Here is a 12,012-nt window from a genome sequence, read left to right as displayed (position 1 = left end):
AGAGTCAGCCTTTCGACTCTGCCTGCTTGTAGCAGAGGGTTAAGCGAAGGAGCTCAGGCTCTGCCTTGCGGTGGTGTGGGGAGCCAGCTGGCAGAGGCCACAGCAGAAGAGCCAGTCTAGAAAGGCACTTGGTCTGCACCGCTGCTGGGAGGCTCCTGGCTGGTTTGAGAACCTGTCTTGCCAGAGGAGTTCTGCTCAGGGTGGTTGGGGAGTCTGGGGGGGAGTCACTCACTTTGCTTTATCAGGCTCTGCAAGACAAACATGGTGGGGGTTTTGTTTTGTTTTGCAGGTTGGGGGTGGGGGTGGTGGTGGTTGTGATTGTTGGGTAATACGTGCATCAGAAATTCTGATTGGCTTAAATTCTTTCCTCCCTTTAAAAGAAACTATATGAGGGAACCGGATGTGGCAGTGAGGGATTCGTGTTTCTTTCTTTAACGACTTGAGGAGCTGGGTAAGGGATCAAACTGCTTCAGCTCTCGCTGGCTGCAAGTGATGAGGATGTTCCTGGGAGCTTTGTTACACTTGACTTGTAGGCTAATAGTATCCCTTGTGTAAACATAACTGCATCTGCTACTAGGAATGTACAAGAAAAATTGGGTTTAGTTGTACTAAGTAGTCTTCTTAACTATTTGTAAAAGATATTATAAAATACTTTAATTTGGATTGTGATAATAAATCCAAATCAACGGGTCATTTGGAATAATGTCTGGAGGGGAAAAATGTGATTTCCTTAATCCTAGTTCAGTTCTGCATTTACATTTATCTATAAATATTTAATTATGGGCAGAAACACTAACTATTACTTATGTTAAGTGTCCTGGTACCCTTCTGATCCTATTATATATACTCAATTTAGTGGTGCTGGTAGTATTTTTGTAGGTTAACCAAGTTCTTAAAACCTGTGGGTTTTATCACACTATTTCTAGCAGGTTTTCTGTGCTAGACAGGGTATCTGTCTCCGAAGGGGGAACTGTAGGAGAGAGCTAGCTGCGTTGGGAAGCCCCAGGAAACGGTATGCAACAGCGCTCACAGTTCCAACAACACATCAACTGGCAGAAACAAGAATGTCAGGGGAACTGATTGCATAGCTTATCCGTGTCTAGAAAGATATGGTTTTCATTTTGAAAATGCTATTCATCTAAAATCTCAAATTCTTATGCCCACAGCGTGAGTGTTTCTGAGTTTTGCATCAGAGCCTGGAGTTAAGAAACACACGTGCACACCTTTACATCTGGTGCTTTTATGAATCGTTTTGAGGAACTGTTACTGAGCAGCAGCTATATCGGGGCTCCATTTTATAAAGAGGAAGGGCTGTGTTACTCATTTTGTTTCCAAAAAATTCATTTGTTTTGCATTCCCAGAAGGTACTTTTATTCTCCCAGAAAGGTCAAGCAGAAACATTGATGTAAGTCCTGTTTATGGCAATTTTGTTAGATTTCCAGCAATTGCAATGGAACATATTTATAACAAGTATGTTTCTCTCTAGGGTGACACCATTAGTCAAAATATGCTTTCTCATATTTCTACTACATAAACACAAATATCTTCTAAGATTCAAACTTACTGGGCTTGAGGATTCCCACAGCCTCATCTCATTAGTGGTTCAGAAGGCTGCGCTAGCCATGGTTTCAATTTGGGATGAAAAGGTTTTGTTAGGAGAAAGAACTTCAACCAAACTAGAAGGTTGAACAACAGGGTAATATTCCATGTGTGGGCTGTTGTCCTGAACAAAACAGCAACTACAAGAAGTTGGATATAACTTGTGATTCAACGTGTTAGGGACCCAGGCAGGGCTGCCTTTGGTGCCCGGGTCTCAGCTGGGCTATCACGCTGTGTCTGTGGTAGCTACCAGCATCATACAAACTTAATTACACGCAATGTGCTAATAATCTATCTGTCATCCCTGATGCAATCTAACAGTGTAACCACTGACTCTGTGTATGGCTCTCTACAATTATTCCAAAATGCAGTGTTATCCTTGCAGAAACTGTGTAGAATCAGACTCTCCAGTGACACAAATGTCAGGAACAGGCTCGACAAATAAAACTGCATTGCTGGGAAAACAGCCGGCAGGGAGCTGTAGGTAACACAGCCATGGTGATACACGAGGGTTGAACCCCCACTTTCATTTCATTTCTTCATTTGCAAGATGACTGCTGAAATAACGTAACGGTGTTAATCTAGAGAACTTCCAGATAGAGGCAAATGCCAGTCAAGTTGAAATGACATTTTAGATCTCAACATAATAATGAACTCGCTACGAACTAATTATTAAAAGAAAAGCAACAGGCTCCTGGCTTTGTGTGAAGCCTTAGGACTACAGTGTGTTTCAGCTGTCTTCTGCCCCATCCATCTCGGTACGAACACAGCTTGGTACAGACACAAAACCTGGTTTTATAAGAATTCTGTAAATAGGATACCTTGAACGCTACGTTGATATACATGGAACAAAAGTGAATAAAACTTGGAAGTACAAAAATTAGTTTCCTTCGTCCTGCTACAGTTGAAATGCAGGGCACCCCCCCAACCCCCCTTCTTGGGGTCTATCAGCAATTTCATTAAATACTTTTTGGCAGCAATATCACTAGTTGATCTATATGTTCTAGGACCTAAGTGAGTTGAAACAGAATTTCAGGACGAGGTTCCAAGGAATAGAATTAAGGGCGTTGTTATGTATCACTATGTTAAAAACACCAACTACAGTTTAGCAGGGAAAAAACTGGCAAAATACTACCTACTTCAGTCTGCCAATATTTATGAGTACTCTTGGGGCTCATCGGCATTACAAGAGAAGAGCGAATCTAGTGGTTATATTATGTTCCGAAAATTTTGGGCCAAAACTTGTTTTTCACACGGCATTTCAAGAAAAGTATTTTGTTTTTCCCACAGATTATAATGGACAATTGACAATAAATTGCATTTTTCTCAGGGCCATCAGCTATAATTCACAACCCCCATTACATCCTTAGCAGTCAGAATCTAGACTAGCTGAATCTTGTATAGGGCAAGTGAAAACAGACGTGGTCTGTAAAAGGTGGGTTTCACCAGCAGCGGTCACTACATTTTTTTTTTCTTCTTTTTTGTACATTGAAGACTAAAAGTGACAATTGTAGGTATTTTAAAGTGTCCTAGTTTTATATGAAATGGATTTATTGGAGATTCATAACAATATGAACAGAACATCCATCTCTGATGGACTCTGTTGTATCCCAGTGAATAGAATTTGCTGTTACTCACGGCTAAAGCTAAAACAGGTTATGTGCCAGATTAGAAGAGAGGAATAGTCTCTGCTAGGAATAGAGAACAAATTGAATTATGCAATACCCACCAAATCTTCTGTACTACCTGATTATCAACGGGGGTGGGTGGGTGGGTGGTGAATGATGGAGAAACAGAGGTGAAGAATTAAAATCATGATTTTGGAAATCACTTTCAGTGCAACCAGACTTTCATCAATATCTTTGGCACTTGAAAATAAGTTTAGGAATAAAGCCATGTAGATAACACGGTCTTCTCTTCTGATTACTTTAATTACATCTCATCATAGACTTCTCTGTACCTCCAGCTTCTCTAACCCAAAGTCTCTATCAGGTAATGAAAGCAAAGGAAACGTACACTGGAACTGAAGGCCAAATAGTAATGAAGAAAATTGATGTTATCTCTAAAACATGGTAAAATTACCAATTTTATCCATTAGAATAGTATGTAGAGAGCAATGCAGTGAACTGAAGGAGTCTGTTAAAGAGAGCTGAGAAGACATGTCTCTAGATGAGTACTAGAAAATGATTCCCAGCTCTGCTGGAGTCTGTCACTGCTGAGGTGGTTGAACATTGTGAAAAGAAAAACAGTAAGGAAGAGCTCAGGACTGACTTTTGAAAAGAGATTAAAGGATTAAATAATTATAACTTGGATAAATTACAATTAAGGATGAGAAAACCTTCGAAAAGTAGTTGACGTTGAGCTCTGGAGAGGGACTGGAACTATTCAGTGTATTCTATGGAGCCACAGGTAGAAAACAGAAGAAGAACTCGAGGGTAAAAACTGAAAAATTTGGTCCAGTTGTTCTAGTTAAGGTGGCACAAGCTTCATCACTGAGTCCTTTATATTTCAATGTTACATATTTTTTATGCTGTAGAGGATGATCTGTTACTATCGGACGTACAAACTATATCTAAGTTACTTAATAGATGTTTATTGTCCTCTGTGTGTGCAATGCCTTCTGTATATATGCAGCTCAGATTGGCTAACAGAGGAAAAAGATCATGGAAGTAAACATTCCTCAGCTATAACATGCTTCTTTTTAGGAATATATGTGATAGACATATTAGTAGATTCCTGTGGGGTTTTCCATACTTCTGAGTCAAGAATTAATATATTACTTATATATGAGAGCACCAAAAAATTGTTCATAGGACCAACTAAACTTTCGTATATCTTGGATTTAGAAAGGCAAATATTTTAATAGATTTTTTTTCCAAAGAATAAACAATTCCAGTATCCTAGCAACAGTTACATAGCTGATTACAAATATCAGACTTCCCAGGGTATTATGGAATTCATTCTAGCAATCCAATTTAGTTAATTCTGTCTTCAGACTAACACAGGTTCTGAAGTTTGGAAGAAACATCAGATGTAAATGAGGCTGGAGCATCCTTCAGGAGATGGGTATGCATCAGTGGAGAAAAGAGTAAGAAAATACATCCAGTCAGTAATTATGGCACTGATTTTTTTTAAAAAAATGCCTAAAAATTAAGGGTTTTTTTCTTACAAAGCCTCTGTTGGCAGCTTGTGGAGGAGGTAGCAGTATGTTTGAGAAACTTCTACAGCACTGGTATTTATCATGTATTTGAATGCAGTGGAAGATTTGAGGCAGTTAGCTGAAGTACGTACACTACTGCTCAAGAGGAGTCTCTTAGGATTGCAAAACCTGAAAAATCTTTCCAGCTCAGAAGATTCAGTTTGTGTTTTACTTTCAGAGGCTGAACACCAGTGCACTGCTGGGGTCACACCAGATCTGTTCTGTGGGATATGTAGGGGTTTCATCTCTATGAAACCATTTAAAAGAAAAAAAGGGGGGGGGGGGGGGGGGGGAATCCTCCAGTAAGATAGACAAAATTACATGAATAGAAAAAGACAGTTGCTTTTTCCATGTGAGTGGTTCTGTAGGCAAGAGAACATTGACTTGAAAGTTGAAAATGCTTCCCTCTCAGTTCATTAAAGACCACTCCTTGCAGTGATTAGTCCAAATCAGTGTGCATTCTGTGCCAGTGATCGTTAATGGGTCCTCATCAGAAAGGCCTTTCAAAATGTTGGATTTCTGGTACCTTGATCCTGTGCAAGTGACAGGCTCTTCTTCAGGCACTGGCTGGTAAACACAGTGCTTTTGATGAGCTGCCCCTGGACTAAGCTTTCATCGTGAGAGTGCAGGTGCTCCTGACTGAATTAAACTTACCTTCCGTTATTTTGCAAAGGAAAATAATGCAAGGACCGTGAAGAGTGTTTTCAAGACCATACCTTCAGCAGGAACTAAAAGCACAGTCATGCCGTTCTTCCTATTTCTTTGAGATGTGTCCTCTTTAAGTGCCTCAGGGATGAAACCAGTAATTTGAAATTTGCATCCATATTATCTGTTGCCTTCCCCATCCATATGCACCGTCTCCAAGAGCCCAGGGCAAAGATGCCATCATACTCAAGTCACTAACAAACCAGGTGCAGTCAAGAGATCTAACAGAATGTTAATAAAAGGTCTGATGAAGAACAAAAAATAAACAAACCTGCTATTGTGCCTGTAAGAACTGCTGCTACCAGGAAATTAAAAAATTACACATGGCATATGCTGCCTGCCTACACTCAGCACTGCTGTTCAGCTTTGAAATCACGTCCACCAGGTACAAAGAAAATCAAGTAAATTGATGGCAAAAAAATGAATTTGCAAAATCGGGTTTTACAGATTACAAAACTGTCATTCTTTTGTGTGCATCTCTAAGACTACATGGTTATTTTTATGGTTTAAAACAAAACTTTAAAGAATCACATAATGGTGTACCTTTCATTCTTGAAAGATGGTATGGACTTAAATTAAAAGAAAACTGAGTTTTGCTGAAGCTTCACCATGGTCAGAGGAATCAAAGCTCCACAATATGTTGTTTTAAAAGATAAGGAAATAATGAATTGGCTAGAAGTGTGTTTATCTGGTTTCAAAGTTCAGTAGTGGGAGGGAAGGAAGATACTGGACAGTGATTGAAAAAGACATAGTTTTTTAAAAAAGTAATCACAGAACACAGCTATTTTAGGAACCAGAATCTGTGTATCCTGCTACGCTACCTACATAAGCGTTAAGAACTGGATCCACACAAGAACTGGGGATCAAAAAGGCCATACTCCCGTTCAGAGATCTGCTCTGTCTGTTGTTCCCACATCTGTCTGCACGTCAGAGGACAGACCTGGGCTGAGGTGTGCAGGGCCACCAGCCAGGGTCGCGTGGGCCGGTCCAGCATGGGATGCTCTTCTGAAACCTGCTGGGCATGTTCGCTGTCTACAGCAGGGCTCTGGCTGGTGAAGCCTTCTGCCTTGGGAACTGCTTCTGTGCTGTTTTAGAGAGCTGTGCTGACCCTTAGCTGATTCAAACCACCAAAAAGCAGCATTTTCTTTTATTTGTCTTCCCCTCATGAAATCTGCTGTGCTGCAACTGTCCCGTGCACACGCGTTTTGAAGACAGAGGTTTGAGCAGCAGCACGTGCTGCAGGTGGGATTGCCCCCCGCCGCTTGGCCGAGGCAAAAGGAAAAGGCCAACCCGTCCGGTTAGCACACTGAGTTACTGCCAGCTAACCTGGTCAGTCCAGCAGCAAACAGCAAATGGCTGTGACAAACGTTCAGGATTCACCTGATAGTTGCAGCAGAGGAGCAGGGATGGGGAAGACAGGTTTGCTGTAGGTGTATAGAATGAAGTTTGTTTTCATGTTTTGCCTTTAAAAGACATGGGAAGATATATACCGATTGTCTAATTAGAAGGATGTTATTTAGGGTGCCAAATGAAGAACTCAGAAAATAGAAAATGTCACGTTCATGGTACTTGGTGTGACTTTTTACCCAGGTCTGCACAGTAAGTGCATTGGATCAGACTTCCAGTCTCTCTGGAGTATATGGAGACAACGGTTGTGGGGAAATATTTCGAACAGTATTTGGGCAGGGGTCTACATGTGACAAAACAAGATTATGGTACCTACCAGCACTGAGACTTGCCTCCTGTCCCTACGGGGACTGAGCAGCTCCTGAGCTGGGTGGGCTGGGATGCAGACCAGCATTGTGCGGGCTCCAGCACCCTCTAATGGCGCAAGCACTTGCTCACCATATGGTCCTTTACCCTTACAAACTGCTGCATTTGCAATAACGAGACAAATTCTGCTGCAAATGGCCACTTTTTCACTTGGTGGCAATTAAAAGTTTCGTAATATTCTAAACAGCTTTGCTTGCAATCTGTGCTGACAGACCTTGCTACATACTCCATATACCCTGCCCGTATTTCCACATGAAGTTATGATAACATTTGAAATTGGGGGATGGGACGACCAAGAAATATGAGTGAGCAGGAAGCAGGTGATGACTGTGGGCGATAACACCGTGCATGCAGGTTGCAGTCAAAGGCAAGGCAGGTACTACCCTATAGGACAAGGAAAGCTGGGAAACCTACTGGGCGGGAAGTCAATCCACTCCAGTTTCAATATTAGGTAGGATAATTGTTTAAATCTAACTTTTGTCCCAGAGTTGTAGAGAGAGATCTTAAAACTGCTACGTACAAACACAGCTCTACTCACTTGGTTAGAGTTTGGGGTTTTTTTTGTTGTTTTTTTTTTTTTTTTGCATCAGGTGATTTTTTTTTTAATTTTTTTTTTTGCATCAGGTGAGTATGTTCTAGCAGTTTCCTTAATTTACTTTATCCACTGCAAGATGGTATCATGATGTTGTATGCAGATTATGTGGATAAACGTATGATCGGACCACAACTCATGTAAAATGCAGGAGTCTCAGTACAGAGCTGCAAAGTCCTGCTGAAAGTAATGAAAAATAGGTTTTCTTAGGGTTTCTGGGAAGGTGCTAATGTGCAAATGTGACAGCTTATCACATGTAGTGAAGAGTTCTTACTGAATATAACAAAAATACAGCTTGCTTGTAGGTTAGTACTGGTCAATCCTCATTATGCTTTCACCATCTCCCAGAACTTAGCTGGAAACACAGGGAAGAGGAGGGAAAGGTTTTATAAACTATGACTCTGAGAAATCACCAGTAAAAATAACAGGATCTCTTGCGAAGTCTGAAGATGATCAGTTGCATCTTTTTCTTTTCAAAAGTATTCCCTAATCCTGATTCTTTGGCTTGTTAGTCCTTTGAACTAGCTAACATGACAGCAGTCAAACAAAATTGCTGAATTCCAGCCTGTTGGAAACTAACCATGAAGGCTACCGAACCGCTGGGGCTACAGCAAAAACTGCCACTGCCATTGAAAGCTGTGTCAGCTGCGGTTCATGCTGCGGGAACGACACAGAAAAATCTGGAAGATGGCCAAGATGTTAATCAGTAGTTACAAAGCTGTGCATGACCAGTCTCTGGACCAGCGCTCTCTTTTTTTTTCTTTTTTTTTTTTTTTTTTTCCTCACCTGCAATCAACTGCTTAATTTCCATTTTTCTGAAGAAGCTTGGGCTAACTCCTCTGCACAAGCTGGGCGCAGCATTTTTGATACCAAGCCCAAATCTGATATGATTAGATTTAGCATGTATTGTAAGATTTATCTACTTACCTACAAGTATGGTATGTGATAGGCCAAGATATGATCAAGGTGGGGAGGGCTGCTGTGTTTTCCTACAATAAGTGACAAAACGGGCCAGCCTTCAGGCCCACAAGCCTTTTTTACATCAGCAGGGAGGTCGGAAGGCAGGGCGCTCAGCTGGCGGCTGGTGTTGCTTTGGGTTCTCTGTTTAGGTCATGGATTATCACATCTTCTTGGATATCTGTCACTGATAAGTAAAACCATGTGTAACCTACCCAGACATAAATATGTCTGACAATAAAAAAAAAAAAAAAAAAAAAGTTTACACCTTTATTTTACACACAGTAGGTTAAAAGTAGTTTGAAAAGTTAGATCTTCAGAAGGTTTGGCTCACTGCTGTTTACGGCTGCTTTGTAGCCGTCTTCCCACATACCTTCAGGGCTTGCATATATTACAAGCTTAAGCAAGATTTGGAAATGAACAGTAGGGAAAGTAACTTGTGCAACTTTGATTTTCTTAATTAGAATATAATTTCAAAATGCATACTGTGGTGTGTGCACAGTTTCATGTCCAGCACTGGAAATACAAACTGCATTTTCCAGTTGTGTTCTTTAACAGGAAGATACAATTAAGCCATTTTCTACCACGTGTCATTTTTTAAGAACTTTTTCTCAAATGAGAGACAGCATTTCAGTGAAATTGGTACATGTGGTTCTTTGGGGTTTTCTTCAATAGGTAAATCGTCGTAAAAGCTGGCACTTGTTTCCTGAGTTTATATTGTTTCCTGATGTATTTTAGCTATTTTTTGGACCAAAGCTAGTGCCATCTTAGCTGGTGTCAGTCTTGCTCCAGTCTGCAGACTACAGCTCTTTGTAAAGATGGGTTTCCTGATGCCCGGGTCTCTATGGCACTGGTGAGTCACCACCACCTTCCTTTCTTGGAGCACCCAAAAAGTTGTGTTTTGAGAAAAAGCCAATGATTATGATGATAAGTCTTATTTAAATTACCCTAAAGCTGCTAGTACTTGATTTTCTTATCTGCCTGCCTTAGTGCTGTATGTAGTCTTTGCCAATAGTTTTATTAAACAGTCTAGTTACAGGTGTAGATGAAATCACAGCTTTCTGATTTCAGAAGTTTGCTGCTTTGTTTGAAGAGTTGTGTGTGATGTGAATTAGCAGGAAACTGCTCATGGTCAGAATGAAACTTAAAGATACAGATACTGCTTAGGATCATCCCATGTCTTCCTAAACCACTCTCTTTAAGTGTTGTAGTTGCAACACGTGTGTGTAGCACAACAAGTGCTGTTGCCGCTATGGAGCCCAGCAAGGCTATGCATCCAGAGAGGAATCTCTTTACTTTGTAAAACTGGCTGAAGTTCAACTTGAGATTCAACACCGATTTTGAGTAACAGCTGTAGTGTTGTTTTCTGAAAAGGATACAAGGTACCTTATACCAGTTATACGTAACTCCACCTGGCAATTTCAAATAGGGAGCTACCATTTGAACCACAAGTGCAAAAAATACCTTATAAGAATCACAAGATTTCAAGGTCGCACGATTATTTTTGTTTTAAAGAGCTGTATTTAGGAATCTCTTACCTCAGATGAGCTCATGTTTATATGACTAAGTCTCCCCTGGAAACCCATGAAACAAAAGAATTTTGAAGATAATCCATGTGGATCTCAGAACACAAAGGAAAACTGGCTGTTGAACAAAAAAAATAGTCTTAGATTTATTTACAGAGGTAGTATCTGAAAATGTCTGCTCAGTTTTAGTGTTCCATTGCTGCATGTCAGATCCTGCTTTATATACATGCACACAGGAAAGATATGTCATGGCTATGCTGTGCCTCCCATCTATACCATTAGCACTCTTGAGATTTGAGGAGAGGAGATCCTCTGAGTTGTTTCAAGTAGTGATTTAGCTTGCAAGAATAATTTAAATCTTACTGTTTGTAAAACATATTGCTGGCAAAAATGTCGGCTTCTCGGCTCTACACAGTGTGGGGAAGGAGAAAGCAAGCAGGCATTTCCATCTTCCACTTCCAAATCCTCAAAACATTGAGTGTACGTGTCCTGAATCCCCTCCCTGAACGCCCCAGCACGGGGCATTTCTCGTTCCATATATACCTGTATATAAAAGACAGACTGGATCTCACAGTCGAAGTCAGACATCTGAGATTTCGTGTTTAGGGTTACACGCAGCTCAAGCCAACACATGTTGTGGTATCTGCAAAGCACTTCTGCTACAGCAGGGCCTATCCAAAAGCTTGGTTAAGCTGGACCACACAGAGAAAATTAAAACTAGTGCCAGAAATGTCAGGTTTTGTATTAAAGAAAAAGTTTAGTAGCCTGAAGGAGAACAATGACTGCATAGACACTGAGCAGGGTAGGGAAGAGACTGAGCGAGCCGCTGCTTCATTAGTCTACAATTTTTTTGAGACAATCAGAGGTTGTAGATCATCTCCATTTTAAAATATTGGAAGAACTAAAGATGGAGTTACAGGTGCGGCCTAAGGATTTGTAGGTGATGCTTGAATTCAGGGGCTTGGGCAGGAGAGGGGCAAGTGTGGTACCCGCACTCACGAAGAGACGGGCAGCTAGGGGCAGTACTGCCTGCAGGCTGGCACCGACAGGGAAAGTTCTAGAACAAATTCTGAGGAAAAAAAACCTGATGGACCAAGAGGTGACTTGGAAGTGCGGTGAGTTACACCAGGGTTTCATCAGAAGTACATTCTGTTAAATATAGCAAATTATCTGCTAGATAAATTATTCTCTTGATGAGAAAACTAATTGCCTTAACAGAGGCAATCTAGTGGATTTAATTAACTGAAGCCTTAACTCAAAACACGTTACTGAATTGGAAATGAGGGAGATTCCTACGGGAATTCACAGGGGGTTGTGAGCAGGCCTGAGGGAGTGCGGTGGCCGTTCCCCCCTTCATGTTTGACATTAGGTACCCCGTTATCAGCGGAGGGGGGTCGGGTGGTATCGATCCGCTGCACCGGGGCTCCCGAACCCGGCCCCCCCGAATACATCCACCGGGGCCGCGGCCTTGGGGCGAACCCGGGCGCTGCCAGCGCAGGGACAGGCTGGGCCTACGAGGCCAACAAGGCCGGCTTAAAGGAACGGTGCGAGATCTCCCAGAAAAACACTTTTCCTATAAGGCTTCCCCAGCCGGCGGGGACGCGGGGCAGGGCACACGGGGCCCTCAGACGGGTGAGGTGCCCGGGGCGCTGCCGCGGGGC

This window comes from Falco naumanni, chromosome 14 (assembly GCF_017639655.2).
Source record: "Falco naumanni isolate bFalNau1 chromosome 14, bFalNau1.pat, whole genome shotgun sequence".
In the NCBI taxonomy this organism is placed as follows: domain Eukaryota; kingdom Metazoa; phylum Chordata; class Aves; order Falconiformes; family Falconidae; genus Falco; species Falco naumanni.
The sequence above is the reverse complement of the archived record's forward strand: the minus strand, read 5'-3'. Positions refer to the sequence as shown.